General features: G+C 43.4%; 1 long non-coding RNA gene across 1 annotated transcript; it reads right to left on the reverse strand.

The window, feature by feature from the left end:
• Window positions 1-18,657: 18,657 nt before the first annotated feature.
• On the reverse strand, window positions 18,658-19,783 carry LOC137466635 (uncharacterized). Its single transcript, XR_010995250.1, has 2 exons — window positions 19,664-19,783; window positions 18,658-18,954 (listed from the first exon to the last, which is right to left on the reverse strand). It is a non-coding gene; the product is annotated as an uncharacterized lncRNA (long non-coding RNA).
• Between the last annotated feature and the right edge of the window lie 271 nt (window positions 19,784-20,054).

A 20,054-nucleotide genomic window follows, 5' to 3' on the forward strand; every position in this document is an offset into this window, starting at 1 on the left:
TAGAACAGCACAGCACATTTTTAAATTAAAAACATTTCAAGGGAGTGATCAGTATCATTCTGACAATACCATAAAATTCATTACCAAACATGAAGAATAATGAAGCATGACAGCCATAAAAGGTGTAATGAAAATGCTCAGTTAATAAGAAGAATGGATTTACCCAACTGGAGCTTTCCAGTGATGGGTTTGGGGTTATTTTTTTAGCATTTACCTTCCATTTATTTAGTTGAGGCTGCTTTTTCTGCCAGCAATGCTCCCCTTTGGCACAAAAAATTACCACATCAACATGATTAGTAAGATTTCTTACATGGCAGATAAATGGCAGTTATACAATTGTTCCCTCCAGCTTGTGCTTTAAGGTTAAACTGAGGCCAGGCTCACTTCATTCTAGACTAAACTACCCAAGCAGAAGATTATCTCATGCCTAGTCCTTAGGGTCCTTTTAGGTGTTTCTGCTTTCTTAACACCATGCTGAGAGGGTGTCCTGGTTTTGGCTGGGATAAAATTAATTTCCTTCCTAGTAGCTGGCACAGAGCTGTATTTTGGGCTCAGTGGGAGACTAATGTTGAAAACACGCTGATGTTTTGGTTGTTGCCGATTTGTGCTTATCCTAAGCCAATGACTTTTCAGTGTCTCAAGCTCTGTCAGTAAGGAGGAGCACAAGAATCTGGAGGAGGCACAGCCAGAGTAGTTGACCCAACTGGCCAAAGTCATATTCCGTACCATAGAATGTCATGCCCAGTATAAAATGAGGGAGAAATTGGATGGGAGAGGCATCACTATTCCCCCATGAGAAGCATGGAGTTTTTAGTCAGACCTGACTGCTTCCCTCTACCCCTTATTTAATGAGCTCAGGAGGTACTGGAAGGAAAAAATTACTCTTTGGAGGTCTGTCCTAGGGCAGTGTGGAGAGAAGACCAGGAGCAGTCTTCTTTAGAAGTTCTTTAACATGTACAGTTAAGATTCCTTCAACACTTGAGCACAGTTAGCTCTAAATGCCCATAACCTCTCTGTTACATATGAAAGCAATGGGCCTCACACAGTTTCTACCTGTTCTACATTGTCAATTAAGTGTCCACGACTAGCACGGGAAAGAAAGGATGCAGAATTTGATCTTTCTACATTGACATGAAGTCTTGACAATAGTACTCTCTGGAAGTCTTACAGGATTTGGTAAACAAGCTGACAAGGAACAGTGTTAAAACACACTTGCAGAAATAATGTGAGGCAGTGAGGGGATTTTCAGAAACCTTTGAAATATATCAGTCCTATAAAAATAGGATCATTTCTGTCTAGGCCAATATGGAATATGCACTGGTATTTAACTTCAAAATATAAAATGGTTGAAGTTGTTCATTTGGTTTTGTTTTTATAAATATTAGGGGAATCTAACAAGGGAATTAAAGAAAACAGTCTGAGATTATTCATCCTCTAAGAGCAAAACTTTCAGCCTCCAAATAAAGATATAATTCCATAAACCTCAGATAAGAGACATCAAAGAATCCTCTCACCACATAAATTTCGATCTAAAAATAGACAACTAGATCAAAGGAAAATGTGTTTTTCTCATTGTAAAAGTCTATAAATACTGAAAAACAATAAAGTAAGTTGAATGCACTGAAGGGACCGGTTGGAAGTGAAGATACGTACATAACAAGCATAGAAAAACTTCAACTGAGAAATGAATCATTTATGCGCATTTGGAACAAGAAGATAATATATAGCATTGACATAGTAAACCAGGCTGCTAGAGAAAAGTTCCAGAGCTTAAAGTAAAGTGAAGGGTAAATACAGTAAATGAATTAACCATAACAATTATCCTAATTCATGTGAACAGAAATGTCATGCTTAGATTAGAGAATATATTATTTGGTTTGCTTTATATCATCATGTAGCCATGATAGTGCCTCAGAAATGTTAACATTAAGGTCACTACAAGGAATGAAAAGAGAAGCGTAATTTGATGCTTTAATTAATACTCATTATCTGGGAAATTGTAATAATGAATTACTTTAAATAGTTAAATAGTGATATACCAAAAAATATATTTGCATTTTGAAATATCCAAGAGGAGAATATGAAGTAGCTGTAGTATAAATGAAGTAGCTAAATCTATACTGATACATTCTTAAAATACTGTGCTTTGTCTCACACTTCATTCATTCAAAATCTCATTTAAAAGTTTTCCTTCATCTCCATAGTACATCCTCTTCATGTAAAAGAAACTTCCGAAAAAAAGAAAACCTCCAAGAAATCAGGCTAAAAACAAATTAAGAGGAACTAAAATGGAAAAAAATTACAGAGACAACATTGCTTAAAAGCATTTTGCCAAAGAAACATGCAACCTCTGGCAAAAAGGTGTTAGAAAATATCAAAGGACTAAATCCAGACCACACAGTTATGGCAAAGCAAAGGTTTTCAGAACACAAAAGCAGCTGTGCTGAGCCAGACCAAAGGCTGGCCAAGCCCCATGTCCCACTTCCATCAATGACGACAAGCAGATTTCTAAGGAAGATCAAAATGATGACGTATGCTGTGAATGCTCTCTGAGGTCCACAGTGATTTACTACTCAGGAGCTTCTTGAAACAGAAAGAGACCTTTAATAGAATCAGGACTCTGGTATTTCTATCTAATATCTTAAAGTGATATTTTTGTCCACTTCCTCTTTCAATGCATGCAAACCTTTAGCGTCCAAAATATCCACAGCAAAATTCTTTCAAAGTGTATCCCATGAAGGTGCAGCTGCCAACTTAGCACTCAGGTTTGGCTTGGTCTTAGAGTAACCTGTTTTTCAGATGTCAGGGGATAAGTAAACTAACACTATACAGGGTAACGAAACTAAAATAGACAAACTGAAGTGAGAGGCAACAACTAGGAACTTAGAAATTCAGAAGAAAAATACTGACATGAAACTACTCAGATCTATGGAAAAAGCATAGAATCTGCTTTTTTGGCAGCACCAAAGACAAACCCATGCCAGAGCACAACAGGGCTGACTGACACTTCCCACCATCATATGATTGCTGATCCAGAGAGGATCACGAGGCATGCAGACACAGGAATGGTAATTTTTGCTCCCCATTGGGTGCTCTAGCCAGCCATTAAATCATTGTGTGCTTACAAGTGGTTCATATACGGTTCATATACTGCTTGCAGTGTCTTTTTGTATAAAGTAAAGAATACTGAAAGAAAAGTGACCTGGGGAGAGAGAGGTACCTACCTACATATTATGTAGACAACTACCTCCTTTTTTTTTTTTTTTCCTTTGAACCTACCACCTGATAACAGCATGTGATACTCTCATTCTCACTTTGGAAGAGAAAATGAACCATCTGTCTCTTTTTATATATTCCTTTTCCCTTATGATAGGACAGATTTCTGTCAAAGCCTTCCCTAAATTTTCACTTTTCAGACTGAATGTTTTGGGGCTATTTATGAATTCCCTTGACTGACATTCTATATTTTTGATTATTCTTTGTGGCTTTCTGTGAACCTCTTCCAGCTGTTATATCCTTTTTTAGATTTTGGGATCAGAACTTTTTCTACCAATATAATTATGTTTTATGTTTTCTTTTCTACTCTTTTCTTTATAGTTCCTCATGATGCCTTGTGAAGGCTGACCTAGAACAGGGACTAGACTGAGATAAAGAATAAAGTAGATATTTATTAAAAGGCTCAATGGATGGACCTTGAGCAGTACAAGAGTCCAGCCAGGGCTACACCCCAGATGAACCCAAAATGGTCACAAAATGGATGACCGGTCATGGAGTCTCACAGTTTTATAACTTCTGGTCTATTAGCATATTGGAGTTAATTGTCCAATCATAGCTTAAGGGTATGAAGTCCCATTCTTCTTGTTTTTCTCTCTTCAGTCCACCATTGTTTATGCTCTTGGGCCTGAAATTTGGGTGGCTGTTCTTGGTCCCAAGCTAGGAAAGAAATTGTTTTGTCTATCTACTCTGTGAAGAGACCTTACTATCCCCTAATACGAAGCTCAGAACTACAATCTAAAGCAATACAGAATCTGAAAAATACAAAAGCTAAAACCTATGGCATCACTCACACTCAGTTTATTTTTGACCACTGCTGAACACTGAGCTGACATTTTCATGGAGCTATTCATCATAAGATCCAATTTCTGAATTATAACAGTCTGTACAGAGCACATGACTAATGAATAAAGTATCCTTTAAAGGTAGAATTTGTATCCAGATGAGGAAAATAAAAAGAAACCAAAACATAAGGTCTGCTTTTTTAAAAGTAAAAGTAAAAAAAGATGATGTAAAAGGAATAAACTTATAGACTAATAGAACTAGTATTAAAACATGTATATATTATTTGGTTTATAAGGCGAGAGTTTGGTAGCAAAAGGGCTACAAAGGTGGCCTCTGTGAGAAAAAAAGACTAGGGTTGTCCCTCTATTCAATACAGCTGATTCCAGACACCTCCAGAAAGGGCCTACTGCTGGCAAAAGCTGAGGCCATTGACGCTGCTGGTAACACCTCTGGGATAACATATTTGAGACAAGGTACAAAAACCGCACTGCAGGTATGAAAGGAGTGAGAATATGTGAGAAGGAACAGCCACACTGACCTCAGGGTCAGCACAGAAGAAGGGGCAAGATATGTTCCAGGCACTGAAGCAGAGATTCCCCTGCAGCCCATGGAGGTCCATGGTGGAGCAAATAACCAAATAGCTCCAACAGCCCCTGGAGAATCCCAGCCACAGCAGGTGGAAGACCAAAGGAGGCTATAACCCCAAGGGAAGCTTTTGCTGTAGTGGGGTCCTGGCAGAAACTGTGGCCCAGTGAGAGATCCAGGCTGAAGCAGTCTGTTCCTGAAGAACTGCACCCTGTAGAAGGGACCAAAGGAGAAATAGCTCATGTCGGATTGTCTCCAATGTGAAGGACCCCTCAATGGAGCAGAGGAAGACCATGAGGAGCAACATTAACCCCATTTCCCAGTCCTTCAGTACTGCTCAGGGCATGAAGGTAGAAGAGTCAGCAGTAAACATGAGCCTGAGAAGAAATGGGGGTGTAGGTGGAAGGTGGGTTTAAATTTGTTCTTACTTCTCATTATCCTACTCTGTTGGATAAATAAATTAAATTTACTTCCCCAAAGTAAATGGTGTTTTGCCCATGATGACAGTCAGTGGGTGGTCTCCCTGGCCTTATCTTGACCCACAAATTTTTCAAACATATTTCTTTCCCTCAACTGTTGAGAGATGATTGAGATGTTGCAAGAACAGAAAAGATGTGGCCACAGCAGAAAAGCTGACTGAATATTTTACATCAGTGTGGAAATCAGAAGGAGCTTTTCCTATGACAAGTGAGTCATTGAAACAGTCTCAGACTGAAGTGTTAGTGGAGGATGTTTTAAAATAAATTAGTAAAATAAAGAGTAAAATATCTCCAGTACCATATGTGATTCATTCAGAAGCTCTGAAGGAGCTCAAGTAGTAAATTGTGTAATTGTTAACTGTAGTATATAATTTATTACTAACATCACCATTAGTAAAGGAATTTAATTTGACAAAAACTCCAGATTTATAAATTTATCATTCAGGAAGACATGTGAAATTATAGGTCTGTACATTTGACTTCCGTAGTCCGCAAATTGCTAGAAACTCTTGGTAGATTTAGTAAAGATATAAATGCACATAGAGAAATAAGATAGAAAACAGAGCTTTTGCAGAGGGAAATTGTGGTTCACAAAACTTTTAGTTTATTAAAGAATCAGTAAGCATGAAGATGACTTTGATGTAATTGGCAGAGTGGTTTTGGATTTGAAAAACCTTCTGACAAATTCATGAATAAAGGGAAAAATCTATGACAAGATGGCAAGAAAGAGTTTTCCCACAGTGGAAGGATACTGCTGTTAATGTGTTTAAATCATTTGAACCAGGACTTGTGATGTTCATCAGAAGAGATACTCTGTGGAAAGGTGATATGGAAAAATTTGCTGATTATAAAATTATTACTCACTGTATTCAAAAACTAAATTAATTGCAAAAGTTTGCAGATAGATCTCACGAAACTGAAGGAGTCAAGTTCAATGTCACTACATGCAAAGTAACATAAATGGAGGAAAAAAGGATAACATGCACACAATTTGAGCTTTTAAATTACCTGTTATGGTAAAAGCTCTTGGACGGCTCAGTGGAAAACAGGCAGCATAGTACAAAATACATTATTAGGAAATTATTAGAAATTACAAAAGAAAAACAGAGAACAAAACAGTCACTGTGATGCTACATAAAGCTGTGTTGTGTTAAAAATGTAAATTATTCTCTACAATTCTGGCCGCACAAAAATAATATAGCAGATTATTCTTGAAGCCTTGCTCTTCCCAATTCCAGGTGACATGTTCAGGATTATGGAGTGAGCTAGACTAGACCTGAGGTGTGACTGACCCCTGTCTATTTGAATTTATAATTATATAAATTGATCTAGTGAAGAATTTTAAACTTCCATGCAAAACTTATGTCTCTAACTCTCCCAAGATCTTTGGGAAAATAACATAAAGAGGTTCCTATCAGCCTCTACTTCTGTTTGGTTAATCAACAGAAGACTTAGGCTTCTTCTCTAAGCAACTTGTGGCTCTATAATCCACACTTCATCTCTGAAAGCTGTATTTCTATGTCTTCCAGAATCTATTCCAAATTACAGGCATTTTAGGATGTTTTTCTAGATGAAATCCATTCTGAAACTTGATTTTTCCTAGCTCAAAATGAGTGAGATACACATTTTGCTTTTCACCAGCTATTGTTAGCAAATAATTCTTCCCTGGACAGCTTTGCAGGAATATTTAGGTATGAATGTTAATGTGCTATAAATGTCCATCTGGTCTCTTAGACCATGGTGGTAATAACACCAAGATTGTGGGTTTGATCCCTGAATGGGCCATTCACTTAAGATTTGGAGTCAATGATCCTTGTAAGTCTCTTCCAATTAAGAATATTTTGTGATTCTGTGATCAAAAAGCACAGAAAACATATAGGTATCTTTCATAGTGTATAGTCTAAAAGTAGGTTCCACTTACAGCTGAATGAAATCCATGTTCTTGTACCTTTTTCATTTGGGCTAATGTGCAGGGGGAAGAAAAAGAAAAAAGGTTTCATTTATTATCATAATCTTCCTGCTACTAGGAATAGAGGAAGAAGACTTGTTTCTGGACACTTTTGGAAACATAGATTGAAGAAAAATCTTTGTCCAAAAGCAAGTTGGAGTACCAATGCTTAGTAAATTCAGATACAGTTCAGCTAAATTATAAGACTCTAGGTAGAAAACGAATACATCAGCATTCATTTGTAATTCATGGCTTTACACATAGAAGTGAATGAATAATCCCTTAACAGAGGAAAACTGAAGGGATAAAGCAGAGGTCTCATGTTTATTTCCTCACTTTAATGACAAAACCAAGAAAAGGGGTAGAAATGTCATTGACAGTTTCATGTGATGGATTGGTGTATATGCCTGAACATTAGGAACAAGCAACCCTCAATATCTGAAGGAAGACTGCTTAGTGTGTAAACATTAGATAGAATTGAAAGCGGCAGTTTCCACAGGCCCCCTACCAAGAGAATGCAGAGGGGGTGTATGTGCTTTATTGTTTGACACTCATGCATAAAGACAGCACAGCTTCTGCAATCTAAGTGAATCTCCTTAGGTTTAATGTTCCATTGAAATTTTGCTGAAATGTAAAACATATTTCAAAGGAACAAAACATTTTCTCAAACAGAGACCATTTTACTGTCATGGTAGATTTTTCTCTTTTATGGAAGCTAATTCCTGAAATAGACATATATTGGAAAAGCCAAACTGTCAGGGTTACTGCTGGCACCACAAAAATGTTCAAAGTAGCATTTTAACATCAAAAAATGCCTGTAATTGAAGCAATCATTCAAAGCATGCCAACAATGCTGCAATAGCTGTACCTGTGCAGCACCCGAAACTCCTTGCAGACTGTGACAGAATCAGATTTCACTGATCCTTGGTTTGGTTTTAAATTCTACTTTGGACCATTTAATTTACAATATGCATCCTAAATCAAATGTATTGGCATAACTAAGCAGCATCAAAGGACTGCACAGGGGTAAGAAAAATTGGCTGAAGGTGGTGGCATTCTGAGTTTCTTAAACCAGATTTGCTGAGAAAGGCAATTTTTCATGAAACTACAGCTGAGGCATAAAAGAACAGAGGGTCAGGCTTATTTTTGTTCGAAGAACAGTACGAAGGTTTTTTCTTTCATTTCTTTTTGTGATATTCTACTTAAGAAAGAGCACTGACTAAAATGTCTTTCTTCATTAAAAGGCTTTTGTTATCTATACATTAGTTAGCCTCAGTGCACGATTAGTATCAGAAAAACAGTGCAGTTCTGAACACAGAGCACAGACACTCTGAAAAACAAAAGGTATTTGCAATCTAACAACACTCACAGCATCTGCCTTGTATAAAACTCATGGGGGAAAATATAAATTTAAAAAACAATTTGGTTTAAAAATTGAAATATGAGACCAGACAGTTTTTGGAGAAACAGCAAGGGATAAAATACAGATCTATAGAAAGAAAATGCTGGGGAAAATTAAGGCAAACACATAAAAATGTATTCCCATTAACAACTATCAATGAGACACTTCTAGTCATATCTTGTGTTTTAAGAGGATAGCATACCTATTTCAGTATCAAGCTCAAAATATCATCTAAATGACCATGCTGTGATAATACTTCCAGTGCTTCTCACTCAGCATGTATAACAAGAGCTTCATAAGAAGTCCATAAAAAGGGGACAAATATGAATTTTGTAAGCGTTGTAGTGGGATTTTTTTTCACAATCCTTCAGCTGTGTAGCCAGGTACTCTGTTCATATTTCAGGCCAACTGCTGTGAGTATTTGTTGTTCTGAAGGGCTTTTTTCCCTCTCTTTCAGGTTTTTTTTTATTTTAAGAACTTCCTTTGTGAGTCTTTAAAAAGTTGAGATCTCTTGCAGCTGTTAGGTATCATCTGTCATCACTGGGCTGCTTCCACCACTCCCACCTATTTAGGAGGTAACCTTGCTTCTTTCCATGAGCCGTACTCCAGAATAGCTTTGGGTTAGAAAGTCATACGGGTGACAGATGTAGAAGCTGCAAGCCAGCTCTCTTGGTTGTTATGGAACAAAGGCTGAATTTCAGACTGTTCATATTTAGGTGCTAAGATAAACAGGTTCTCCCTCTGGAGGCTTTCAAAGACAGCTGCTGTTCTCCATTCATTATGCAGGAACCCTTGTTATTTACCATTGGAGAATAAAGTATAAAACTTAGTCCAACTTTCACCTTTATGCCACTCAAACTGGAACCCAGACAAAATATGTTTTTCTTTTATAAGGGGATGGAAACTTTCCTTTAAAGCAAAAATTCTCCATGGAAACTGACTGAGAAGACTTGTATGTTGCATCCTAGGTTTGGGTTCACATTATGAGTTTTTTCTTTGTTAGTTTTCCAGTTCTCTGTACCCTCGTGCATCCCCTGGGTTTTTCCCTACTCCTGTGGTTTCCATGCCCATCACCCCATTCTCGTGGTCCCACTCAGCGACCGTGTTCCCATTGGTCGCTGTAGTACACGTCATCACCACAATGTCTGTACCCATTGAGCGGGAGGGCTCCCCGTCCGCCCTGTCCCTCCCCTATTTCATCCCACTCCTCGGCATGCTCAAGGCTATTTGCGTCTGTGCGAAGCTGGGAGCGGCTGCAGCTTTTCCACCGCAGCTCTCGCGGCCAATAAAGCATCCAGCTGCCACGCGGACAGATTTGGACGAATTCCCTGCCTCTTTGTTTCTTCCCTCGTGCCGACAGCAAAGCGCGGCCAACAGCCCACCCCAAAGCGCGGCAGCAAAAGTGCCCAGAAACTGCGGCGAGCCCCGGCCCCGACGAAAAGCTGAGACACCCAAGCCGGGCGTTCGGGAGCTGACCGGGGCCGAGAAAAGTAACGAGCAGCCGCGAGTGGCATCCAACGTCCGAGCCACGTCCCGCGCAAGGCTGCGGAGCAGGCAGAGAGTCACAACAGAGCACCCGGGAGCCACGCAGAGAGAGCGCTGCCGCCGCGAAGCCACGCCGCCTACCAGCGAGCGCCGCTGCTGAGACAAGCGAGCGCGATCCACGTGGAAAACCACCGCCACCACCGCAGGGTCATGGTCCACGATGGAAAAGTGCTCCGTGCCGGACTGAAAACGGGAGCAAGTGCCCCCCCGAAGTAAGTCAGTGACGTCTCTGCCACCCGCAGGAAAACACACTGTGTTTTCCCGCGTGGGACTCGAAGCGCAACCATTCATGGCTACGGAAAGCCGAAGAACAGACGCTTCCCGGGAAAGAAGACCCTGGTAGCAGCTTTTATTTGTGAAGATTCCAGTTTGGTGAGTGATTAGCCGCGGGGGATACCCGACTGATACTTCACGTGGGTGGGCTCTGCCGCATTTCCGGGGCTACGGATCACGCAGCGCGCAGCGTGTGCGGCGGGCCGCCGGGGTCTTTCGCGTTTTTTACTTTTTTTCTTTCGCTTTTTCTGCACCAGGGGTGAGGCTGTGGGTAGAAAAAGCATGGGGACTACGCTATCTACCCAACAAAGGGAATTCTATACCCAAATTAAGGGGATTTTATCAGTAAAACATCCCTACCCCAAAAATTCAGTCAAGCAGTTTGTACGATGGCTCTGCTTTTCCTTTCCACGTGTTACCGCGGAGGATGCTCACAGAACAGAGTTCTGGAAGCAAGTAGGAGCCAGGCTAGCAGAGGGAATCAACAGGGATTCCTCTGTGAAAGATTGCTTCCCAAAGCTCCATTTGCTGATCTCGGAGGTTGTAAAAGTGGGGTCCACATGAGAAGCAGGCAGGGAAAGGAAAGAGCCATCGGGCAAAACTGTTGTTTCCCCTGAATCCATTTCCCCATCCTCTCCTACCCCTTTTTCCCCTAACCCGGGTAGGCAGAGGGGAGTACTCCACCGCTCTGAGGCGCAGGGCATCTCCACAGATGTGGACCGTGCTCCTGGCTCCCCCGAGCCGTCCCAGCCCCCCCCGCCTTAGTGGAATTAGCTACTCTGCTGAGGAACTAATCCCAAACCCCTTTTCCAATCCCTTTTTCCCAGTTATAAATCCTAGTTCTGGCACTACCCCACGCTGCTCTGCTCCCCTGAATCCCTTTCTTTGTCTCCCTGAGGAAGCTGCAGCCACGTGGCTAGGGCCTCTGTCTTCCCAAGATGGAGGGCGACCACGTGGAGAGGTTTCTTCTTCCCATAATCCCTTTGTCCCCTTTGTTCCCTGTATCCCCACCTTTGACCCCACCCCCTCCTGCTTCCCTGTGGGTGTGGGCACCGCCCACTCCAGGCATCGGGTTGCCACCCCTTCCCCTGTTCCCCCTCAGGTGGGTGTTCCCTTCCTCTATGTCCTGCCTGCTGCAACATCAGCCCCACCCTCCCCTGACAGGGAGGGCTTTGTCACCTCCGCCCCGCTGTCCCAGGGAGAAGATTCTCCCTGCCCTGTCCACCCTGTCCCTCGTACCCCGCCCCCACGTCCTCCCGCTCCTCGGATACCCAGGGAGGGAGGGGGGAGTAGGGGAGAGGGGAGGGGATGAGGCCCAATCTATGAAGTTGAGCAGTCGCTCCGCACTCCAGCCTCCTACGCCAGGGGAGGGGAAAACCCTACATGGACACCCCTTCCCTATGAATCCATAAAAGAGGTCTGCAAAACATCACGTGATTTTGGACAAAAAAGCCCCTTTTTTAAAGGCATTTTAAAAGCGACTTTAACGTCTAGAACCGTAGTGCCAGCAGACCTTAAGCGCCTGTTTAGCTGCCTGCTTCTCCCATCAGAATACAGCCTGTGGGAGAGGAGGTGGAAGAAACTGGCAGCAGACCTGCTTCCCGAAATCCGAGAAGGGCCTTACAGCTTGGATTTCGTGGAAGAACCAATCACTTTGGACCATCTCGTGGGTGAAGGAGAATGGAGTGAAGGGCAACTTCAAGCTCAGGGAATTCCAACGGCCGTGCTGGACATGTCCAGGGGTGCAGCAGAGCGTGCGTTCCTGGGCATGCTCACCAAGGACCCGATGGTTCCCTATACAGCGATTAAACAAGGTGTCGCAGAGCCTTTTGTAGATTTCGTAGACCGGGTCCGGGCAGCAGTCGAGAGACGGGTGGAGAGACCTGAACACCGAGACGGGCTAGTCCTAGAAGTGGTGCACATGAACGCCAACACCATGTGCAAAAGGATCATCCTGTCGCTGCCGGCCTCACCAGCGCCGACCCTCGACCAGATCATCGAGGAGTGCACCCTGAAATCACATCTGATAGAGGAGGAGGCCCCAAAGAGACTTAAAGACAAGCTGGTCGCATCTGCTGTTGCTCCTCCAAGGAACTCAGCTCCGAAGCGACTTCCATCCACACGCCAGTGCTTCCACTGCCATCAGGAGGGACATTTTCAGGATCGCTGCCCACTTCTAAGGACTATACCACCCGGGGCTGCGGGAGGAGGGAGGAGGGACGGGAACTCCACAATCCCAAAAAACTAGGAAAGGAATGCGCACTTGCCTCGCATGCTGATAAAAATGAGGCAAGTTGTGGTGCCGTGAGAGGAGCCGCGATACACCATCTAGTCCCATCTGTAAGCGGCTGCCTCTCAACTACTGACATCAGGGAGCCTTATCGGCTCCGACTCACCAATTCTGTCCACTTTTGTTCCCAGGACTGGCATTTCTTCATAGCAGATGCAGAGCTTCTATCACACATCTGCCGCTGTGAAACCAGGAGGAAGGAGGACCTTCTGAACTGCAGGTACCTCGTGGTCGGAGACACAAAAAGCACCCCACTGGAGATAGAGGTTCCTCCGGTAATTTCCACCCTTAATCTGAGGCTCTTCTATCTCATGGCACGCTGTGTCCATCCCCCCCTCTTCCTGCCTAAGGGCCAGGTTATTGCACAGGCAATTCCTGTTCCTCGTGCTCTGTGTAATGACCTGGAACCCTCAGTCTTTTATGCTGGGAAGTTGGGAGAGGAAAAGCCCCTCGTATGGTGTAAACTCAAGTGCGAGGGGCATTCTGCATACCTTCAGGGGATGTTGGACACAGGGGCAGACATGACGGTCATCCCACCACATAAGTGGCCGTCACACTGGGAGCTGCAAAGCGTGGCCACGCCAGTCTTAGGACTAGGCGGGCCCCAGCCAACAAAGCAATCAAAAAATATTATCCAAATTAAGGGTCCGAACGGACTGCTAGTCTCAGTACGTCCGTTTGTGATCGATTGTAAATTTACACTATGGGGGAGAGACGCCATGTCCCAGTGGGGAGCCAAATTGGAATTTCCGGCCCCCCAACATTTTTAGGTGTGGCCACTGAGGAGCACCCCACACAGAAATTAACATGGCTCACAGATAAGCCTGTCTGGGTGGAGCAGTGGCCGCTAAGTAAACAAAAACTACAGGCGCTCACAAAACTAGTGGAGGAGGAATTGGCAAAGGAACATATAGTCGAAACCAACAGGCCCTGGAACTCTTCAGTGTTTGTAATTAAAAAACCAGGGAAAGACAGGTGGCGACTCCTCCATGACCTAAGGAAAATTAATGAAGCCATAGAAAATCTGGGCTCTCTCCAACCGGGTATGCCATCTCCATCTATGCTACCCCAAAATTATAATTTAGCTGTAATTGACATTAAGGATTGCTTCTTTCAAATCCTGCTCCATCCAGATGATGCTCCCCGTTTTGCCTTCTCTGTACCCTCCATCAACAGGGAAGCCCCTATGAAGCGCTACCACTGGACAGTACTACCTCAGGGGCTAAAATGTTCTCCCACTATATGCCAGTGGTATGTCGCCAGGGTTCTGTCCCCAATGCGTGCCAAGTGGACATCCTGTATTTTCTGTCATTACATGGATGACGTGCTGATTTGTGCCCCTGACAGCGAGGTCCTACAAGCAGCTCTGGAGGACACTGTTAGGGCCTTGTTGGTGGCCGGATTCGAACTACAAAAAGAGAAGGTACAGTTACTGCCACCCTGGAAGTACCTGGGCCTAGAAATTAATAACTGAACGATTAGGCCTCAACAAATTCAGGTAAGTAACAACCCTAAGACGCAGAATGACATCCAGTGCTTGTGCGGATCGCTAAATTAGATCAGGCCATGGCTGGGACTCACCACGAGAGAACTATCCCCTCTTTTTGACTTGTTAGCAGAAAGGGAGGGGGATGAGGGTTTAAGTTCCCCAGGAGTCCTGACCCGGGAGGCCAAAGCCACACTCGAGAAGGTCCAAACCACCATCGCGAGTAGGGAAGCCCATCGCTGTCAACCAGGGCTGCCTTTCTGCTTCATCATCTTAGGTGAGTTACCCCATTTATACGGTATAATATTCCAGTGGGACAAGGGCCAACAGGACCCCCTCTTGATAATAGAGTGGGTGTTCCTTGGCCACAAACAGTCCAAAAGTATCACCAAGCCATAAGAGCTGATGGCGCAGCTCATAATACGGGCCAGAGCTCGTCTGCAAGTACTAGCGGGTTGTGACTTCACATGTATCCACCTCCCCATCAAAACATCCACGGGGAAAATGACCAAGGAGACCTTTGAACACCTTCTCAGACAAAATGAAAATTTGCAGTTTGCTCTAGACAGCTTCTCAGGCCAAATTCAATTTGGACATCCTGGCCATCATCTGTTCAATACAGAATTCAAATTGTTGCCAAAAGAATTGCAAAGTAAAAAGCCACTCAAAGCACTGACAGTGTTCACAGATGGGTCAGGGAAGTCCCACAAGTCAGTAGTGACTTGGAAAGACCCAGCGACTCAGTTGTGGGAATCAGACATTAGAGTGGTGGAAGGTTCCCCACAAGTAGCTGAGTTGGATGCTGTCGTGAGGGCTTTTAAAAAATTCGATCAACCTTTTAATCTAGTCACAGATTCGGCATATGTGGCAGGAGCAGTGTCTAGAGCTGAACATGCAATTGTAAAAGAGGTCCCAAATCAAGTCATCTTCACGTTGCTCACAGAATTAGTACACCTGGTTTCTAATCGTGAGCATCCCTTTTATGTGGTACATGTGAGGTCACACATGGATCTCCCAGGCTTTATTGCCGAAGGGAACTGCAGAGCAGACACCTTGGCAGCCCCAGCACAGCTGGGAGGCCAAGCAAACATAGTCGAGCAGGTCAGGCTCAGCCATCAGCAGTTCCATCAAAATGCCCCAGGTCTGGTACGCCAGTTCCATCTGTGGCGTGACCAAGCCAGGGAAATTGTAGCGTCATGCCCCAACTGTCAGGAGGCAGCTCTACCAACACTGGGAGCAGGTGTGAATCCCAGAGGTCTCCGCAGTTGTGAGGTATGGCAGATGGACATCACCAAAGTCCCCGAATTTGGGAAACTCAAGAATGTCCATGTAACCATGGACACCTTCTCGGGAGCAGTTTTCGTCTCAGCCCACATAGGAGAAAGAGCCACAGACGTGAAAAAACACCTCATACATGCCTTTGCTACTTTGGGGGTCCCAGCCACAATAAAAACTGATAATGGTCCAGCATATACTTCCAGGGTGCTCAGTAACTTCCTACAGGAATGGGGGGTCCAGCATAAAACCGGGATTCCTCACTCCCCCACCGGCCAGGCCATAATAGAGAGGACTCACCAGACGCTGAAACAAGTCCTCCGGAAGCAGCGGGGAGATGTGCGAGTGCTGTCACCGCACGAGAGGCTCTGCAAGGCCTTGTTTACTATCAATTTCCTAAACTGCTCTCTTGACAGGCAAGAACCGCCAGCCCTGAGACATTTCAAACAACATCAGGAGCTCCAGCCAGAGGAGAGACCTCCAGTATTAGTGAGGGATCCAGACTCTAAAGAAATCTAGGGTCCGTTTCCACTCTTGACTTGGGGATGGGGATATGCCTGGGTATCCACGCCCTCAGGAGTCAAGTGGATCCCCAGGAGACATGTCAAACCTTACACACCAGGACAGTCAGTGAGTCGGAGCGATACAGTGCCAGTGGATGCAACCGATGATCCCACCAACCAAGGGGTTGCATCCAATCGCAGGCGCCGCAGAAAAGGGAGAGACTCAGCATCTCCCTAAAAAGCACTTTTCCCACATCTACCTCAGACCGTGTATGTCTCCAGGCCGTGTTTATAATGAAGTTGTTGTCCCAGTTCCCCTATCCCCAAACACCCAAGAAAAAAGCAGCTCCAGTACCATCCCCAAGCCCTTTCCATCTACAAAGCAGTCACAGCAGCAGAAGAAGCTAGGAGAAGAGGCCACTGCGCAAGAATCCAAACAGAAACAACTGTCTTTTTTATATTATTTAAAGTGGGGAATTGTTGCATCCTAGGTTTGGGTTCACATTATGGGTTTTTTCTTTGTTAGTTTTCCAGTTCTCTGTACCCTCGTGCATCCCCTGGGTTTTTCCCTACTCCTGTGGTTTCCGTGCCCATCACCCCATTCTCGTGGTCCCACTCACCCCAAAGTCTCGTGTCCGCCCCTGCCGTGTTCCCATTGGTCGCTGTAGTACACGTCATCACCACGATGTCTGTACCCATTGAGTGGGAGGGCTCCCCGTCCGCCCTGTCCCTCCCCTATTTCATCCCACTCCTCGGCGTGCTCAAGGCCATTTGCGTCTGTGCGAAGCTGGGAGCGGCTGCAGCTTTTCCACCACAGCTCTCGCAGCCAATAAAGCATCCAGCTGCCACGCGGACAGATTTGGACGAATTCCCCGTCTCTTTGTTTCTTCCCTCGTGCTGACGGCAAAGTGTGGCCAACAGCCCACCCCAAAGCGCGGCAGCAAAAGTGCCCAGAAACTGCGGCGAGCCCCGGCCCCGATGAAAAGCTGAGACACCCAAGCCGGGCGTTCGGGAGCTGACCGGGGCAGAGAAAAGTAACAAGCAGCCACGCTTGTACTCAGTTTTGTTTGGGGGTTTTCGTTTGGAGTGGTTTTTCTTCCTTATTTTCTCCTTTTAATTTTATTTCATGCAAATTTACACTATAGATTCTATGAAATATAGTATATCAATCTATGTTTTCAGTACTAAGCAATACTTTAGTGTAGTCTGCTAAAATTTTGGAAGAAACTCTTTTAAATGAACAACTTATTTGTGTATTTGCTCTTGCATGTGTTTGTTTGCAAGTTTATGTGACCTAATTTTTTCAAAAAAATTTTAAATAAATCAATGACTTAAATTAAGACTATGAACCCACCTTTGCATGTAATTACAGTAAAGATACAAGCAGATAGAATACTTTTGGGCTAATACATAAACCATATCCATTTTGGACAAATTCCTTCTGTTCATGGAAAAAGTGGCTGAAACAGCAACACTGATATAAATTAAGGCCTCTTTCCAGAGATGTTCTAGAAGCAGATTTGTGGCCAACTAATTCTTAAGCACACCACCAAGAGGGATAACAACAACACATAAGCCTGGCTTTTTAGACCATTTTACCTCCACCATAGCGCTACAGATACTGACAGGAGAAAAATCCCTCTCCTGGAGCATGGGAAAATTGGTCAGCTGAAGAAGATTCCAGCTGCACACTTCCATACAAACAAAGATGATACTCCTCCTGGTGATATGTGAATATTATGAGAATTAGTTACAGATCCCTTTCCTGCTATGTTTACAACTGACTGTGCTACTGAGAGGAACATTGCCAGAGTAATACAAATACGTCTGCACACAGTTGGGATTAGTTTCAGTAAACTGTTTTGCTTGTGCATCCAACCATGAATCATTTATGACATGAAAGTATAAAGTAACTGACAAACTGCTCACAATAAAATGGGGCAGTGAAGACATTTGTTAAGAATATTTTTCTTATGATTGTGAGTACCTTACTGCATCCCTAAAATTCACTTCTCATGCTTTGATAAAGGATACTGTTAAACACAAAAGTGCCTCAAGAAATGAAGGTGAAAAGGAATGTACCAATGGCTATATTTTAATTGCCTTTTAAAATTTCATTTGAAGAAAAGGAAGTGGGTGTAGGTAACAGAACAGTACTTTGTTATCAAAAGATTATTGCCAATGGAAGTAAAGTCTGACACCTGCATTCCTACTAATTAATACCTTATCCCTTGAAAATTCCTATTGTTCTTATTGACATTACTTGTAAAATATGTTGTTCCCATTATGATACAAGTCACACTGGCAGAGTACCTTAAAATGGATATGGCCTTGTAATATGTAAAAAAAGTTAGAAACTGGTTTTATAGACAGCTGAAAAATTATTAGGTAAGGCAGAACTCTACTAAATGATGTATGTTTTGTTTCTCCCATACAGTTTTTATCTAGTTTGATATATTCAGCCTGCAGCTGTAACATGACAATACCACGAAACACACACTTCATTCTTACTGATGTGTTGAAATACCCAGGGAAATGTTTCTTGCAGATTTGTTTATTGGTTTTCTTCCATTTCAACTAATAAAAAAACCAACCATCAATATGGTTTCTGTAATATTGCCAAAAGTTGTCTCTGAATGAGGTTAATTTAATCACAAATACTCAGTATTCACAGTAAGGGCACCATCATTCATAGACTTTCCTAAAGTAATTGAGTTCATAAAGAGAATAAGACACAAGAGTTGAAATCCCTAATGCCAAAGCCTGAATGGACCACTCAACCGTAATTTTCATTAACAGACGTATCACGCACTTTCAGCACTTCAGGTGTTTTGTTTTCTGAATTCCCATAAGTTCTCTCCCACTTTCTCTTTGAAAGGATGTTGGTATGACCTAGTCCTCACTGTCACAGCTGTCTGAGCTCTGCTAGTAAGTGACAGACGGCTCATGTAGTTAGTAAATGAGCTTCACTTCTAAACGGCACTGTTTTCCTTTCCAAAAGCATATTCCATACAAGGTCGGTAGAAAAACTTCGGAGGTTCACAGTTCATTAGGGAAATCAGCTGAAAGGCTTACTGCAGCTGGAGTTTATTTTAAATCATGCTGGCATCTGTAAAACAATGACATCAAAAAATTATTGTCAACAATGCTCTGTGTCTGCTGTGGTCACCTTCCAGGGAATTGGTCCAAATGAGGGGGCCTGCAATGCAGGAGTCTGAATTCAAAGCTATGCTCCCAGGAAAATGTGGTGACAGAAAATGTTGGACTAGAATTTCAGCTGGTGTAAAATGTATATCATGTAGACTTTAGGACCTCAAGATAGTTTGACATTAGTAGAAGTAAAATAATGTACTGTCTTTCTTTGTACAATGTCATACAATGTATATCAGTATATTAAATGTTTATAGTTTCATGTGGGCACCAGTAGTACAGCTAGGGGCAGTATGAGCAGGATCAAGAAGAGTGACAGAGTCCTGGGAGCAGTGGTAAGGTGCGCTGGACCAGAGATAGCCATTCATCAGTCCTTCTGGTCAAAGGGAAGGTGTTTGAAAGGGCCAGATCAACCTGGTGAATCAACAAGTGGTTGCAGGCCTGGTGCCAGGGTTTTGGCTACTTAGACCATGGGACTTGCTGTGAGAAACCTGATCTAGTGGGGGCTGATGGACCCTGTCTGTCAGGCAAGGGAATGAGAATTTTCTTGATGAGATGATGAGGAGGGTTTTAAACAAGTTTCTAGGAGAGGGAAACTTCAACCCATTCTACTCCTACAAATCTAATGCCTGTGCCAACGAGATGTGCAGAATCCATAAAGAGATCACAGGTAAGCATGAAAGCATCTGTAGAGCAGCACAAAGCAATTCCAGCCACTCCAGCGGGACTTCATTTGTGGGCCAACATAAATGCCTCTCGACAAATACACATAACATGGAGAGCAAGCAATAGAAGTTGCAGACACATCCCTACAGGGCTGTGACTTTATTGGCTGTGACTACACAGACATGGGAGGATGGCTCCTGTAACTGAGGCATTAAAATGGAAGGATACAGACTCTTTAGGAAGGAGAGGCAAAGAAGGTGAGGAGGGAATGTCATCCTTTATGTCAATAAACATCTGGAATGCATGGAGCTCTGCCTGGAGAGATGAGGAGCTGACAAAGATCAGAATTAAAGGAAAGGCAGGGACAGTTGACATTAGCAAGAATCTGCTACA

The sequence above is a fragment of the Anomalospiza imberbis genome, chromosome 2 (genome assembly GCF_031753505.1).
Source record: "Anomalospiza imberbis isolate Cuckoo-Finch-1a 21T00152 chromosome 2, ASM3175350v1, whole genome shotgun sequence".
Lineage (NCBI taxonomy): Eukaryota > Metazoa > Chordata > Aves > Passeriformes > Viduidae > Anomalospiza > Anomalospiza imberbis.